The following is an 18,356-nucleotide window of genomic DNA, read 5'->3' on the forward strand; positions in this document are numbered from 1 at the left end:
CCCACAGAGAATAAAAACGAGTAACAGAATAGATCACAGACGCTTTTAAGTCCTTGTGCAGATCATTTTTGTTCCTGGTATTCTATGTATGAACTGAGTTGTTTGTTGGAAAAAGAGATATATTATTTACGACAAATTTCATTAAGAAGTAAATATACTCAGAGGCAGTAGTTAGTATACCCAGTTCTTTGAAGAGGTTTCTGCAGGAGGTCCGTGAATTTACTCCACAAATAATACGTATTACACGCTTTTGGACCTTCAAAACTTGTTTGACTTCAAGATTTACCCCCAAAATATTATCCCATATGACATTATGGAATGAAAGTATGCAAGCTTTTTCATTTTTACGTTTCCTATGTCTGCTACACTCGAATTGCAAGTACAGAATCGTTAAGGCCTTTCTGCAGTTCTGTGGTGTGCTCCTCCCAACTGAATTTATTATCAAGTTGTAATCCCAGGACTTTTAAGACTGTCAACGTCGTATGTATGGTTCCATTCCCCCCCCCCTCCCCCCCCACTTCTTTTCCGCATGTGCATACAATGCAATTGGAGTACGTAGAACTGCTGCAGATAGTAACAAGTTGTTGTCAGCCATCTTGAACTTTGACGAAAAATTTGATGACAGTGTAATACCCCCTCTAGCGCTACGTCAAAGATCTTTGTCAAATATATTGGACGGAATATTGGATCACATCTTTGATCAAATCTTTGACAAAGAAATTTGATAGTGTAATACCGCCTAATCCATGGATAAGGATGACGGGGGTGTTCTGAACACCCCAGGCGACCGCTTAAGGGTTAGAATGTGAGTTATGTGTGTAAAATCTGCGAAATAAGGTAAAGAGAGGTATCCTATGCATCTAGTGCAGGTCGTGGTATCGCGATAAATGTTTTAAAGTGAATCTAAAACATATATAAGACGAACTTGACTGGACATGACATCAGTGCGTTGCGAATGTCACGAAAACGAGGTAATGGACACGATAAAATCAAAAGAAAAAATAATAAGTGTGCTTACAGGTTGATTTAATGACTATAAATGCGAAATATGAAGAACTTCGGCGGAAATATCACGAACTGGAAACGAAATACAAAGGGATAGAGCGAGAAGCGAGATCAGCGTCTAGCACAAGACAGTGTTGTTAACTGTCGTTCTGCGCAAAATACGTGACGCGCGAAAAAAAAAAAAAAAAAACTTCCGGCGACACCGCTGTCAAATACATTCAAAGCACTAGACGAAGACCTTGATAATACAATAAACAATGGCGAACGAAAATCAGTGACAAAATGTACAATCGAGTGTACGATCAAGGAAACTAATTCGAAAAATAAACAAGTAAACATCAAACGACGAGTTGTTGTACATGGTGATAGCCACGCCAAGAAAATTGCCGAAAAAATAAATGAATACAGTACGTTATTCACGGCAACAGGTGTGACGAAACCCGGTGCACCTCTGTCAGATAATGAAGAACAGCAACTCACGTAATGAGCTATCTAAGAATGATGCCGTCATAATCATGGGTGGAAGTAATGATGTATACAGAAATGAGGGTAAACATGCGACCCAGTGTTTAAAAACTACATTATTTGGTCTGAAAATACCGAACATCACAGATACGACCTGCAAGACAATTCCATATGTAATCAAAAGTAAACAGACAGTTCTACAAAATATGCAAGTTCCATCAAAATGTAACATTTTTTGATCTTCCTGATGCACGAGATTTTTTTACGAAACATGGACTACATCATAATAACGCTGGCAAGTCATACGTTGGCAAAATGCTAGCGAAATTAATACAAAAAAATGACGACGCTACAATAAGACCAATTGCCATGCAACCAGTTTCGACTAAGGAAATGGAAAAACGGGAAAACAATTTCAAAATCACACATATAGTCGCAGCCACAGCGCCAGCTCAAACAGGAACATCACGTCCAGAAGATGAGACGGTGCCAGAACCAGCCTCAAAAGATACAGCAGAGATTGAAATTATCGTCAAGAAAACTGTACCTACTCATCATCCAGACGCTCACACACAGGGAAACTGATGAAAGGGGCCAATACAACGAATCCAGAACAAGCAGTCAACACTCAAGTGGACGCTCCATTAATTTATAGTCAAATTAGTTTTAAAGACCCTCCATCTATTAATGTATGCAATAGTAATTTCATTATGCACTTAAACATCAGACATCTGCCTGAAGGAATGATCAGGAAGTTTTATGATATAGAAATTTTGCTAGAAAGTGTGAAACTATCTGTGAAAGTAAGATGTCTTAATGAACATTGGCTAAAATCTGAAAATATCAGTCTCCTGAATAAACTTACAGGCTATAAAATGGCTACCACCTTTTGTAGGACCAAAGGGTATGGAGACTCTTGCGTACTAGTTTATTCCACGGTAGACTATGATATCAGACAGAATTTTAGCCATCTGAATGAAGAAGGTACATTTGAAAGTTGTTGTATAGAACTTACAGAGTAAAACATATTAATTATCAGCATGTATCGCACCCCTGGGTACCATATAATCTCTGTTTTTTTAGATAAGTTTGATACATTGCTACAAAAATTAAAAAGTGAGAAACTGTACAAGAAGTGGTTATATGTGCTGACTTCAACACAGATGTAAGGACCGATGACAAACTTTCTTCACACTTAAACAACCTGGTAGCCACAAATGGGCAAAATCTCAATTTTGATCAATATACAAGAATTGCAGCAACCTCTGCAACATGTATTGACAATATTGTAAGTAGTTATAATTATTATGTAAAAGAAAAGTTTCTTCTAGATTTAGGAGTATCAGACCATAAAGCGCTATTTGTATCACCTCTGAAGCAAAATTCAGTCTGCACAACAAAAAGATGTAGGAATTTCAGTTGAGAAAATGTGGAAGTATTTTGTAAAAAAACTAAGCCAAACCAAGTGAACAGTCAGCAAACACACCTCCACAAGTGACAATTACAATAACTTTTTAACTGAATTCTTGGGTATATTCAATGAATGCTCCCCTTTTGTAACAGTGAGGACCAGGTCCCATAAAAGTAGATCATGGGTTACAAAAGGAATTAGTGTCTAGTGCTACTAAGAGGAAACCATATGGCGGCACAAGTAAATCAAAGCCCTGAATTTCTAAAGTATGTAAGCACATACTAAAAACATTTGACAAACTAGTTTAACTAGCAAAATGTACTGTGAATAATAACTTCATTTCAAATGCAAAAAACAAATCAAAAGCTGTTTGGTTTGTTACAAGAAACAAAGTTGGCAGTGAGAAAATGCCCTTCTAAAATAGTGATGGATGGTAGAGCTGTTACAGAACCCAGTGCCATTTGTGAATCATTCAATGACTTTTTCATAAACTGTAACAAATTTGGTGACTGTTCATCACCAAAAACAAAGCTCAATATCACAGACAGTAATTGCCCATGTTTTAAGTTTTCTCATGTTTCCATCTCAGATGTCATCAAAATCATAATGTCCCTAAAAAAATCAAAATCTGTGGGGTAGGATGAGGTCCCCACTGAAATAATAAAAATAGTCTGTCACAATATTGCATATCCACTCTCCTTCATAATAAACCATTCTTTTGATGAGGGATGTTTCCCAGATCGATTAAAATATGCAGAAGTTCAGCCAGTACATAAAAAAGGCAAACAAGATGAATTGGGCAACTATAGGCCAATCTCACTGTTTTCTCAAAAATATTTGAAAGCGTTGCGTGTGATCAGATCGAAAATCAGAATTCATCTATCAGCATTATGTTATGGAATCAATATGGGTTCAGAAAAGGCCGCAGCACAATCCATGCAATAAATGAATTAGTCACAAAAGTCAGCAGATGTCTTGATGATAGAATGTGTGTGTCAGGCATATTTTGTGACCTGTCCAAAGCCTTCGACACAGTAAATCACGACCTGCTTCTCCAAAAATTGGCACACTATGGTTTTCAAGGCAAATCTCTTAGCTGGATGTCATCATACTTGGCAAATAGAAAACAAAAAGTACTTATTAACATCAATGGCAAGAAATTTCTATCTGGCTGGAAACACACTCAATTAGGTGTTCCACAAGGTTCAATATTAGGCCACTACTTTTTCTGTATTATATTAATGATATGCCATGCCATGTCCAGTCTGATACTATCCTCTATGCAGATGACTGAACAGCTGTAGTCTGTTGTAAAAATGAGGTAGACCTAATTTGCCAAATTGAACAAACACTTGGGGAAGTGGAGGCATGGGTCAAAAACAATAATTTGACATTAAATTTTACAAAAACAGAAATTGTTCATTTCACCACAAAATAATCTACACAGTCTATAAGTGAAATAAGGTATATGGACAAAAAACAATCAGAGACTGCAGACTGTGTCAAATTCCTTGGCGTACTTGTCAATTAAAATCTGCTATGGAGTCACCATTTGGACAACAACAAATTCCTTGGCGTACTTGTCAATAAAAACCTGTTATGGAGTCACCATGCGGACAACGTACTGGGTTGACTGAATAGCCTTGTATAATTATGAATATCTTGTATAGTATTACTGATTTAGCTGTAAGAAAAACTGTATATAATGCATATTTTGTTTGTCATTAGGTATAGTATAAATTTCTGGGGGTCTGGAAAAACAAATGTTCTTAGAGCTTTTAGACTGCAAAAAAGAATCATCCAAGCAATGGTGGGAGGAAAACGAAAGCAACATTGTAAACTTCTTCCAGGCATTTACATATATGAAACTCTCACTTTCATGAAAAAAAACCCCACAACATTTGAGGTTAACTGCTTCTTGCATCAATATCATACTAGATATAGAACAAGCTACTTGTTACCTACCCACTGATTAAAATCATATGAAAAAACCCCATACTACATGGGCATGAAATTTGTAAATAAAATATGGAAAGGTATGGATGGCCAAAATGTAAAAGGTACCAAAAGGTACCTGGAAAAATATCTGAAACATAAATGTTACTATAGTGTAGATGATTTCTTGAATGGCAACAGTGCATTATAATTGTAATTAAAATAACTCTTTGAAGATGTTACACCATATGTGTTATTAGTTTATTGTCTATTTTTTAGTATTGTTATATATAGTCTAAAACTGACAAGTCACCTATGTCACAATCTTTGATTGTATAAGGCATGTTATGTGATGATAAAAATGGAAATATACTCCCTGACATGAGAGCCCACAAATATTCTCATTGATATAGTTGAGCTAAATGGTGTTACTGCTGAAGGTATTTGTAATACATTCCCAAACTGTTTGGGATTCACGAAATTTTACAATTAGTTCCTGGAATCAAATTTCAATTGCAGCATGTGGAGCAACAGTGATGATGGTAAGAAAAAAAAGTTGTCGTCACTGCTTTAGTTGGGCCAGTGTGGACCGGTACAAAATGATTTTCTGCTTTCCATGCTGAGGAAGTATGTGCTTTGGTCATCATATCGGCAGTATGGGAAATAATATTAACATAAAATGTCAATTTCTATTTTAGGATGAGAATATCTTTGTTGTTAATGATAAAAGCATTATTAAACTGGCCACATATGTGTGGCCCAGTCTTCAGGTTGTATTTTTCTTTAAATTCAGATTACATATTGGCTAGTCCTGAACCAAACTTTGGTTGTGAGCATCTGCTTAAGTTTTCATTTTTACTTTTCCAGAAGCTTTGGGTATAGTTGGTGGCAAGCATTATTACCACCAGTGGGTGCCATTCTCTTCTGTCCCTACTTTTCAGTTTTGTGCACGTGTTTACAGCAGTCTAGCTAGTAGTTTGAAACCATATATAGTATTTGTAGAGCAACACCAATGTTATAAATGCCGAATTAGTTGAAAAATACATCAAAATGAGCAACTGAAGAGTCGGTGACTCGGGTGAAAGCAAGAGAATGTTTCAAACACAAGCGATAGTAATAAAAGGGAAACTGTTGAAGCCCACGTGGCCGATGAGTCTGGACCTTTGTTAGTCGCACGCTGGACTTCTGAACAGTACAATTAAAGAAAACAGCTGCCTGGAGCTGAAAGATAGAAAGATGGGCTGTTCAGTGTGTGCAGCAGTAAATAAATTTTGAATGGGGTTGCAGTCTGGAACTGGAGTAAAGCCACCAAAGAGTGGGTACAGTGTGAGGTTAATGGTGCTGCTTTTTTTGTGCTAAGTTGCGTAACAGCTAAGTCTGTGAGGGGATCGAAAAAAAATGAACACAAGAAAACTGAAACACATTTGAAATTGTAAGTCAATGTTAGATAGTTAAAAGAAAAAGTAAATGGAAGTAGATGTTGAAAAAACGAATACACACAGGCTAGAAATGACTGACAGAGTTTTTACAACTGCCTACAAAAAGGCGAGATTGAATAGATCTTACTTAGATTTTTCTGTGGACATCAAATTTCAAGAAATTAATGCACTGAATATGGGGAGAATTCTGCTTTCCAATTTTGATTGTGCAAACATTATTGATCAGGACAGGGGAGGGATAGTAAAGTACCGTTGGAACTGGAAGTGAACTGAGCAATTGTTGTGGCAGTTGGGCAATGGTGAAAGGTTCGGATGTGATTTCAGCACTCTGATTGGAGGAAACCAGCTTCGATGTATGAAGAGTCAACTATCAAGTAATTTTAATTGGACTATAGTGATGACTTTATTAAAATTTAGGTACAGCGTATGTTTCTCTAACATAGTTTTCCAACTTATCCTTGCATCTACTGAAAAGGGAGAGCACACTCCCAGATGCAGACAGGACAATGAAGTGCATGCACAATCCATATTGTAGAATCAATGAGTAACTGTTCAGGTCCATATTTAGAGCAAGCCGGTAGTGCAGTGCAATACTTCTTATTCAAAAACACAACTCTACAAAGTAATAGTAAAGTAAAAGAAATTCACAGCAGGCAGTTTCTGGGAAGCCTGGCAGGCAACAGGAAATGCATAAAACTTTTGGAGAATACACAGAGAGAAATGTGGTGTCCCTTGATTTAAAATCATTAATGCAAGTTATGTATAGAGTTCCAGTGTCAACCTCTGAGAGCCAAAGGTGATTCAGTGTCAAGAATGAAATGTTAACAAAGAAAGGTCTTCATGTGCAATGTGCAAGTAATCTTGTTTTTATAAAATGCTTGATATTTTTTATCCTTCTCCATACATCAGGTCATGGCAATAAGAAGGCAAGAGGATAGTGTGATCAACAGCACACAGATGATGTCAACCAAACAATGCTGTTCAGTATGAGGTGATATAGAAAATTTTCCAACTAAAGCACTGGTTGTTACATCAATGAAACAGTATATCCCATACATTTTGGATTGGCATTGCACTAATCATAGACTTGAATTGTTAGTTGGACAAGTAATAAAAAGAGACTCCCCATCCCAAGTGAACCACTTCAGTTTGTAGACAATGTATATCCCCTCACCAAACAAGGCTCGAGAATTAAAGAAGCATGCAGAGCTACTTGAATTTGAAATTATGAAATTAGGCTGGGTCTTCGGCACCAGATGGATCGCATCTGCTTCATAAGCATCAGCAGTGAGCAAAAATTTTACAGCTTTGGTTGCTCACTTCAGATGCAAAAGATGATCAAAGCAAGGAGTCAACTGACAGAGGTAGGTCCAAAGGTTTATTAAAGGGTATGATTAAAGTAGATTTCATTCTTAACTTAGCTTAAGATTTATCAGCACTAGATCCTTTGACCTACAGCCGTGAGACGTCGTCACACTGTATACTACCAAACTGAAGATCTGAAACTGAGCAGTGAAGCTCTCAAAGTAGCCACTGAGCTGAACTTCAGAGGAATTGCACTAGCAATGGGAACAAAAAGCAAATGTCTTGAGTACAGCAGATTTTAGGATTGTCTAAACTAGCACATGGAGAATAATCTTCTGCAGACAGAGGATGTCCCTGAATGTGCGGAAGTGTTGAACTCGTTGACATGACCTGTAAATCCTTGAATGACATATGGTGAAACGAATGTAAAAGTTTTAAGTCATTGTGTCGGACTTCCAGAGAGGGAACAGAGGATTTTGGGATAATTTGATGGGAAGAAAATGCCAGCATCTCTTCTTTCTCACAATGCAGTGAAATGTGTTCCCATGCCTACTGAAGAGTGTGAATGTGGGTTGCCTAGCAAATGAACCTCATTATCACACTTACAAGAGCATCATTCCGTCTTTCTACCCTCAGCAACTTGATCTTCATTAAATTGGTTGGTCCTCCACCTATGAGTTATAATTATATGGAAAATAACAAAAAGGATAGATTGCTACTCAGATGACCTGTTGAGTTGCAGACAGGCGCAATGAAAAGACCATTATACATTTAGCTTTCAGCCAAAGCCTGCTTCAGAAAAGGAAAAACACACACGTATTTACACAAGCAAGGGCACCACACACACACACGTGACTGCCATCACTGGCAGCTCGGACTGGAATGCAACTATCATATTGAGAGTGGGAGAACACTGTCCAGGAGCATGAAGGGACTAGAAGGTCCAGAGGCTGCAATGCCGGGGGTTGGGAGCGGGGAAGGGGAGAGACAGGCAGTTGCATTCGCTAAGGGTGGCACACAGTGATTGGGAGGGGACAGAAGGAGCATGAAGGGACTAGGAGCTATGACAAGACTGCCAAGCACAGCATCCAGAGGCTGCGATGCCGGGGGTTGGGAGCAGGGAAGGGGAGACAGAGGCAGTTGCATTGGCTAAAGGTGGCACACAGTGAGTGGGAGGGGACAGAAGGGGTGGAAACTGTTGGGAGGGGAGGGGGGGGGGGGACAGTAGACTGAGGCCAGGTAATTTCAGGAGTGAAGAATGTGTAAGCAGAACTCACATCTGCACAGTTCAGAAAAGCTGGATTCCACCCCTCCTTTCACAATGAACTTCAAGTTTTCTGCCATTCCCTGGCCCTCACAAATCTGGCACTGCAAAAACACATCTCAATGGCACAGGAACCCAGAACCACTTCTGCTCCCTCCCCAGGTACTGCTACAGTGCTGTCCCTACTACAGGGTGACAATTATTCAATTGTATGAAATAAAATTGTCATAATTTCTGAGCAGTTTGCGTTAGGACATTCAAATTGCATAGTTGGCCATGGGGAATGATAGAAATTAGTATGCACTGTGTGGATTGATTTAGCTGTAAAGCCCACTTTAATTTGGATTGGTTCGTTAATAAGCAAAATTGGCACATTTGGGGGTGTGAGAATCAGCATTTTGCAATTGAGAAGTCTCCTTATCCTCAACTGGTGTCTGTATGGTGTGCAATGTCCAGTCGTGGAATAATTGGTATGATACCTCGATGGCACGGTATCTACCGAATACTACATGAAGGTTTCGGAAGATTGTTTCATCTCCATTACCCAAAGTGACTCTGCTTGCAACAATATGTGGTTCATGCAAGATGAAGCTCAATCCCTTCGAAGCAGGAGTGTGATCGATGTCCTGGAGGAGCACTTTGGGGACCACATTCTGGTTCTAGCATAGCCAGAAGCCACTCGCATGGACCTTGATTGGCCGTCATATTCTCCACATCTGAACACATGCAACTCCTGTTTGTCGGAATATATTAAAAAACAAAAATAATCCCAAAACCATTGCTGAGCTGAAAGCAGCTTTTCAGGAGGTCATTGACAGCATCGATGTTCCGATTCTTCAGTGTGTCATGCAGACTGTCATTATTCATGTGCACCACATCATCGCCAATGATGGCAGGCATATCGAACATGTCATAACCTACATCCGAATACGTGAAGTGACATTTACGTATTGAATAAAGTGTATGCCCACTGTAGTTTGTAATTAATTTACTTTTTTTTTCATAAAGTTCAATAATTGTCACCCTGCACATCCATCACATCTCTGAAATTGAATCCCTTGCTCTCCATCACCTGGATGAGCATTCCAGACATCACCTCCCCAAGTTATACATCCCGCTGATGTCCTATTGCCTCCTTGAGTCACCACTATCCAACTCCTATCCTATCCACAACGTTCCTACTCGTTGGCTCCTCATAGCACCCAGACCCTGCCTAGCTGAGCTTTCCAACTTGCCACATCCCCCAACTCCCTAGCAACACTCCACTAAATCCAAAGTCAAAAAATTCCCAGAACACTGTTGTTAATCTTTCCACCAAAATACGCAGCCCTACAGAAGCCTCAATCCTATACAAAAACCTCACCTTTAGCCCTACACCCATTTTAACCATGCTGGACTAGTCAAAGGCTACTCTCCTTCTCCTGATGCCTGCAATACAGACACTCCTTTGCCACCAATCCCTCTAATCAAAGCCAATCTAATCCCAATGTTGAATTCTATCTGTCCCACTTCTTATCACCATCCAACCATGATCCTCCTCCTCCTCCCCCTTAAACACCACCTGGTCACCTTCCAGGACATCCCTACCTCCAACTTGGCCTCAGCATCCTTCCCCAGTCCCTTCCTAAGAACGCCCACCTTTCAACAGAAGAAAAGGTAGCCATACGCAACTTCAGAACAAATCCTGACCAAATCATTGTACCTGCAGACAAAGGATCCACAAATATCCTGAAGAATCGCAGAGAAGCCTTGATGAAAGGCTTCTGCCAGTTGTCTGTCTCCTCCACCTGTAAATTCTATCTCAATGATCCCATCCCAGAACCTCGCTCTTAATGTATTTACCTTCTGACCTCTATGTCACCCTCCTCCCCCCTTCATGCACCATAAAACCCACAGACCCAACAATCCTGGATGCCCCATTATAGCTCGTTACTGTACCCTCACTGAAACAATTTCACCCCTGATTACCAATACCTCCAACCAACTGCCAAAAATCTAGCCTCCCACATCAAAGATACCAAGCCCTTGCTTCAATGACTCTCCATTACCTCCTGAATCCCCACTTGTCACTATTGACGCCACTTCCCTACACACCAACATCCCTCATGCCCACGGTCTTGCCACTACTTTTCTCAATGTCCTTCAGACTCGAAACCTATTACATCACTCCTTATACACCTTACTGACTTTGTCCTAACACACAGCTACTTCTGCTTTGAATGATAGGTATACAAACAATCTGTGGCACACCCATGGGACCCTCCTATGCCAACCTGTTTATGGGCCATCTAGAGGAAACCTTCCTAGCCTTTCAACAAAAATCTTCAGGTTCTGAACCCAGGGCCACGATACCCTATCCTCATTCCTTCATAACCTCAACACCTCTCCAATCTGTGTCTCATGGTCCTTCTCAACCCAGTGTGCCATCTTCCTGGGCGGTGATGGCTCCATCCACACTTCTGTCCACATTAAACTCACCAACGGTACCTGCCATCCCATACAGCCTGGCCACCCAGGGACAGGCAATGACAAATATTCCCATGTCCAGTATGTTGAAGGTCTCACCAAGGTCTTCACAGACGAGCACTATCCCCCAGACCTAGTCTGCAAACAGAATTCTTGTGTCATTTCCCCTCACACATACCCAATCCTCCTCCCACCTCCAACAACCAGCCACAAAGGAGTGCCCCATTCGTCAACCAATACTGGAACAGATGAACCACATCCTTACTCAGGGCTTTGTTTACCTATCATCCTACACTGAAATGAGGGACATGTTACTTGAGATCCTTCCCATCCATCCTAATGTGTGTTGTGTCACCTATCCAACCTGCACAACATCTTAGTCCATCTCTATTCTACTCTGAATCCTAACTCCTTGAAACACAAGGATCATATCACTGTGGAAGGCCCTGGTGCAAGATCTGTCCAATCCACCTATTCCTATTCTGTCATGGTTTTATCCTGCCCCGTTATGGGCTGGGCCACTGCATAGCTTTTTATATTGGTATGACTACCAACTAGCTATCCACAAGGATGAATGGCCATTGCCAGAGTTTGACAAGAGAAAACTAGATCACCCTGTGGCACAGCTTGCAATTGAACATAACAAGCTAGATTTCAATGGCTGCTTCACTACCAGAGCCATCTGGATCCTACCTTCCACCACCAGCATTTCTTAATTGCGCCAATGGGAATCATCCTTATGACACATTCTCCATTCCCATAATAATCCTGACCTAAATCTATGGTAACATATTGTTTCCGCACCGCCCGCCCAACAGTCTGCATTCTCTGTCGTATCACCTCCTCCCTATTCACGTTTCACCACCCTCTGTACATACACCCACCTGTCTTTCCCTTCCCTGCTCTGCCAGATAGCACTCTTCCCCCCCCCCCCCCCCCCCCCCCCCACCACCACCACACACTGCTATCCCTCCCCCTTCCATTGCACCCGCGTGTGTGTGTGTGTGTGTGTGTCCATCCATCCATCCATTCTTTCTTTCTTTTCCTAATATTATTGATATCCCAACCTGGGGTTTGCTTGGTTGATAAAAGGCAGACATCTTGATACTGATACCAAGAGTAAAATAAGGTGGGAAAACTCCCATGAACTGATGTCTGTTTTGAAACTGTTATAATGCTAGGTAATGTTAACTACAACGTAATTTTATAGTTAAATAAGTAATCAGCTATACTGAAAACTTCAGTAACTGTCATTGCATTATATCTAGTGTGAGAATACTCTCAAACTTTATAGCTTATGGAAAAAAAAGAGCAGACTGGAAATATGTATTCATTTAGCTTAAATGTTACTAGTAATTCTGACTGGTTTGATTTACCTTGCAGACCAATCCAGTAATACCCATTACTTTCATTCCAATCACTGGTAAATGCATGCTGCTCTAAACAGTTGTGAAAAACACCACATAATTCATTTCCTGAATCTAAAATGCTACACACTGGTATGTTCCCTAAGGACCCTTGTAGTTAAGTCTTTCCTGACAAATTCTTTTTCATTCAGTAATTCATCTCCTATAATAGCTCCGATATTGTATCTTATTTTAAAGGAACTCAAATTTTGTGGATTGTTATCATTTGCTTCTGGGGACAAAGCTTCACCTAGGGAGCTTGTTCTTTTCCAATTCTTTCACTAATACTGTGACTGTTAACAATTCTGTTGGATTGGTTTTTATTATTGGGATTATTATTATTTCTTCATCTTTGTCTCAATCTGTTTCCCTGATGGTCATTAGTGTTACCTATTAGATTTCTTGTTTCAGAATTGATGTTATTACTTGTGCCACTCGTGGTGTCATTATTCACTGGGCTATTATTGGATTGCCATCTATCAGTATGACTTTCCACAGTGGCGTTTGATTGTGTAAACGATGCACTGCTTGTTTACGAACTTGAAAAGTATGGCATTAGCAGCAGTGCCCTACAATGGCTTAAATACTACTTATTCAACAGAAAGCAAAGAGTCAGCATTTCTTCAAATGGCTCATATTATTTTTCTGACTGGAAAAAAAAAAAAAAAAAAAAAAAAAAATAAATCTCAGGGTGTTCCACAAGGCTCCATATTAGGCCCAGTCCTATTTCTCTTTCATGTTAATGACTTACCATTAAATATCAGCTCCCCATCAGTTCTGTTCAGATGATACTTCCGTCTTAGTTGAAGATCAGGATTCAGAAAAAATTCCCAAATCTGTGATCTGTACCCTCAGTACCTTAGAAACATGATTTCAGATAAATGGATTGAATCTAAACATATCCAAGACTCACATGATGCAGTTCAAAACCAAACAGTCAAAATGTGAGCAGATTAAGACTGTACTAAGTCAAATTCGTAGGTTTAAATGTAGATAAAAATTTGAGCTGGCAGGCACACATTGAATACCTGAAAAACACACTGAGCAGCTTTGCATTTGCAGTGCAAATATTATCAACTGCACCTGACATGGACACATGAAAAGTAGCATATACAAGCTACTTCAAATCCATTATTAAGTATGGTATTGTTTTTTTTGGGGACAAGTCGAAAAACATAGTGCGGATACTAAAAATACAGAAAAAAAATCATACGAAATATGTGCACTGTAAATCAAAAAGAACTATGTCAACCATTATTTAGAAAACTTAAAATATGAACTCTGCATCCTTATACATATATGAGATTATTATATTTTTGTACACAAGACATGAATTATTTGAGGGAAACCATTTTATCCATTCACATGATACTAAAAACAAAGAAAATTTTATGCTCCCCACCCACCGCCTCATACTGTATGCCCAGGGACCTCAATACATGGGAATGAAAATTTGTTATAAATAAAAAGGGAACAAGTTAATGCAGATGAATTTAAGTTCACTTAAAAGAAAGCTATATGAGGTACCAGCACTGAAGTTTTATTACTCAGTGGATGAATTCATACAGGACAAACTGGAAATTTGAGCTGGATACTACAATGTGTTACACATTCCAAGAAATATCCTTATAGTGTTGTTATTTATTATAGTGCTATTATTTATTAATGTAAAAATCATTGTAACTGTTTTAAAAATTTTTGCTATGTCTCCTGTGCGCAATGTACGGCATGAGATGCATAAAACACAATTCACAATGTGGTCTAGACTCTAATAATTCCCATCACAATTTCTTCTGTGCTCCTTCACTCCAGCATTTAGCTTTAATTCTAATTCCTCATAAGTATGAAAGTCAACCAATTTTTACATACATCATGGTGCAGCGTTTCCTGAAAGGTGACTTATCGTGACCCTGTTTTTACTGTGGTCTGTCCATGTAGTTGGTAACATAACCCGAAATGCTTTTAAGAACAATAGGGTACGGGATGTACATCACAGGATGGTCCGAACTTTGGAATCTCATGATTTAGACCTTTACTCAATATGGATGTAAAATTGTCACTTATACAACCATAAAGTTTATATTTATGTGACTTTGTTGCAATCTTTCCTTTCTTCTACAAAAATAAAATGTATACCCATGTACTGTGTTGATTATTTCTACATGCACCAAGCATATAATGGGAAGGCCTAATGGAAACCTTAGCACTGTTTGACCCAGAGGATATTCTGAGACTCACTCAAATCAATCTTTAATATTGGCTTGCAGTTATTACGGAAGGTCTTCTACACCATATCAGAACATTCTAAATTTCAAATCCTTGGCACCACATTATTAATCATTCTAGAAAGTCTATTTTATGCGGCGGATGTATGGGCATTTACATTTGACAATTGCTGATACTGCTCTGCAGTAACAATAGTACTTCATCGTAACTGCTTGTGGCTATGTTCTACAGAAGAAGAATGCTCATATATTGCAATAAATCCACTGGTTTATATGTACATAATGCTGTTGCCACTTGCAAGGCTGCTGCTGAATCATAGTCTTGAGGTCTTGTTTCTTGCAATAATTTTGTGACAGCTATATTACACTGTCTTGCTTCGAACTACTACTCTGTGCAACAACAGAACTGAAGGATCGCTTTTTCAGAACCACACCCCTGCCTCCCATCGTGAAACATAAATTTGAAAATTGGCTCAAAGATGCCTACGACCTTCCTCTGCAATGTGACAAAAGGCCGGTGCCCTGGAATGTCACCCTCAGGCTCGGTGACACTTCAAAAAAAAAAAAAAAAAAAAAAAAAAAAAAAAAAAAAAAAAAGAAGAAGAAGAAAAGAAAAAGAAGAAGAAGAAGAAGAAGTTGCAACTCAGAAGTTCAAGTGAGCTGTAAGGTGTCACACTGGAACCAAAGTTCACCAAAAATTCTGCTCAATGACACAGTGGATGTGGATGAGAAGGTCATCACAATCTTTCTTACCCACATTTAACCCCTTCTTTTGACGTCTGTGCGATACAGGTCAGGGCCAAAATCCATCATTGAAATCAGGTGGTTATCTTTTGGGTCACCAAGGAGAACATTTCAGACACATTGCCACTAAGAAATGACAGGAAAAGGACTCACTTTTCCTGGGGCATTGCTACCACACATTTTGCAGTCTAAAACTACAGTTTGCAATGCAATGACCAGCTTGAAGATGTTCTCCACATCTTTTGAAACTGTCGATGCCCTCGGACATTTCAACCCTTCTCTAAGGACATTGTGGGCCTGCAACCCCATCGAACGTGTTCACGTCCCTTTGGAGTACAGTGATACTGTAGCTTTTGCTCTCTTGTACTTTTAGGAACCACTAGGGACCGTTCAAAACCATTTGACAAATTTTGAATGTAATGCAAAGCAATAAAGGGTGCTTAGGCTTTCTCAACCCAACTGTTTTCCACCTTCCCCTGGCATTATCATGTGGGAGCACATCAGTAACATGCATGTGAATAATATGGCAAAAGGTCCCTCGAAGACTCTCGCCAGGTTGGGAAGATCCTCGGTGCCACCTATACAGCTTTACTCAGTGTATTACAAATGTACCTGTCAGAAACTTTGATTCTATCATTCCTATGTGATCATGCCACAGGAGGGCGGAAGACAGTTGGGTTGAAAAAGAATAAGTAGACTTTACTGCTTTGGAGCACATTCAGATTTCACTGAATCATTTTGAACGATCCCTAATAGTACCATCCTGTATGTTAGAGCAAAAATTAAGGTCACGCTGCGCTCCAAAAGGATGCAATCACGTTCAGTGGGGATGGAGCCCCACAATATCTGAGAGTGTCAGCAGTGTCAAGAACATCTTCCTTTTGCTCATCACACTGCAAACTGTTGTCTTACACTGTAAAATGTATGGGAATCAACTTCCCAGTGAAAATGATGGTTTCATTGACACGCTTCATGCCATCCCAATGCCTTTCATGTTGATTCTGAGCAGTGGTATTTCTTAAATGTTCTCCTTGGCCACTCTTAAGGAAACTGCATCACTTCAATGCTGAGCTTTGTGGCTCTGATCTCTATCTCAGAGACGTCACAAGAAGGGGTGAAATGCGGATAAGAAGACCTGTGACAACCCTATCATCATGTGACATGTCCACGGAGACTTTGGGGATAATTGTGATGAAATGTGTTGCCAATGTTACATTATTAACCCACCTTACATGAACTTCTGAAATGTGGCCATTTTTTGCACGTGTCGACACTTTGCCCTTTGCCATTCATTCAAAGCGTCATCGATCCCGAGTGTTATGTTGCAGGACACTGTGCTTTTGCATCATTATTGAGGAATGTTGTAGCATGTTTTAGCAAAATTTCTAACTTGTGCATTGCAATAGGAGAAAGTTATGGGATTTCAAAACGTGTGACTAAATATTGGAAGTACGCGTGGAAAGCAGTCACGTGAAGTCCCTCGCTCACTACCTTCGAGATGGCACATTGGGCTCATCATAGGCTATCACAGTTATTTCCACATTATAACTTGCATTTTATGACAGGAAGCCATTTTAAGCCAAAGGCACAATAAAGATTTATCACTCTAGGTGTGATTTGTTATTATTAGGTGTCAGTTAATGACACATTGTCTGTAAAAATTCTAAGATGATAAGAGAGAGATTTCATGTGACCACTTTCCTACTTTCAGCAGAATGCCAGACGCACTTCACTTCAGATTTTTGCTCACTAGTAGGCTCAAAACACACTGTCACTACTCGTCTGGGTTCCCATCAACTTTCTTGTCCGTGGGACTGAAATTCGTCAATTGGAACCTTGTACTAACAATTAATACTAGAATAAGTACGGAGGAATATATTTTTCACAAGCAATGAATTTATTAATAACGGAGCCAGGTTTAACAGAGCCTTTTACAATTGTCAAATTTTGTTCTTGCTATTCAAAGTCTGACAAATAATTTCTGTTCATACTCATGTTCGCACAAAATTTAAAAAGGAAGATAAGTCATAGGTTAATTCAAAAGAAGAGCAAATATGTGTACTTTGTTTTGCTGTTGTAAATATTTACATCAGTAATATAATGACATGAAATGCCACAACTGTTAATTATATACCTATGAGAGGTAGTTATAGAGATTTACTTACCACCTTGAAAAAAATCGAACTGTGAGCACAAAGCTCGGTTTTAGTCCTTACACACATATGCACCCTCAACGTGACACATTTTTTTCCAATGATGGATGACATGGCAGAGACTGGTTGCAGAAGTCTGCATTTTGGCTTTTAAGGAAATGGTCACAGTCAAAACACTACCTTATCAATATTCTGGAAATGCCTGCTACACAATGGTTCGTATGATGAAAGAATAAGAAGAAAAAGGAGGTAGTCACTGGGTGAAGCACAATTTGATAGCTTGGAGGAGCAGCTTGCTTGGTGACTGTCTCCTGTACAGGAGCAGTTGGGCATAGCCTCTTGTAAATTCAAGAGATTTTGGTAGCATGCTCCTATGGCCACTGGCCCCTTATGAGCATACATACATGGACTAACATACCATGCTGTGACAATCCCAAAAAGCACTGTGCATCACATTGCCCAATGACTGCTCAGTCTTTGTAGGGGGTGGTGGATCCACATTTCCACTACTTTCTTCGGTCCTTTGTCTTGGGGTCAT

Source organism: Schistocerca cancellata, chromosome 5 (genome assembly GCF_023864275.1).
Source record: "Schistocerca cancellata isolate TAMUIC-IGC-003103 chromosome 5, iqSchCanc2.1, whole genome shotgun sequence".
NCBI classification, from domain to species: domain Eukaryota; kingdom Metazoa; phylum Arthropoda; class Insecta; order Orthoptera; family Acrididae; genus Schistocerca; species Schistocerca cancellata.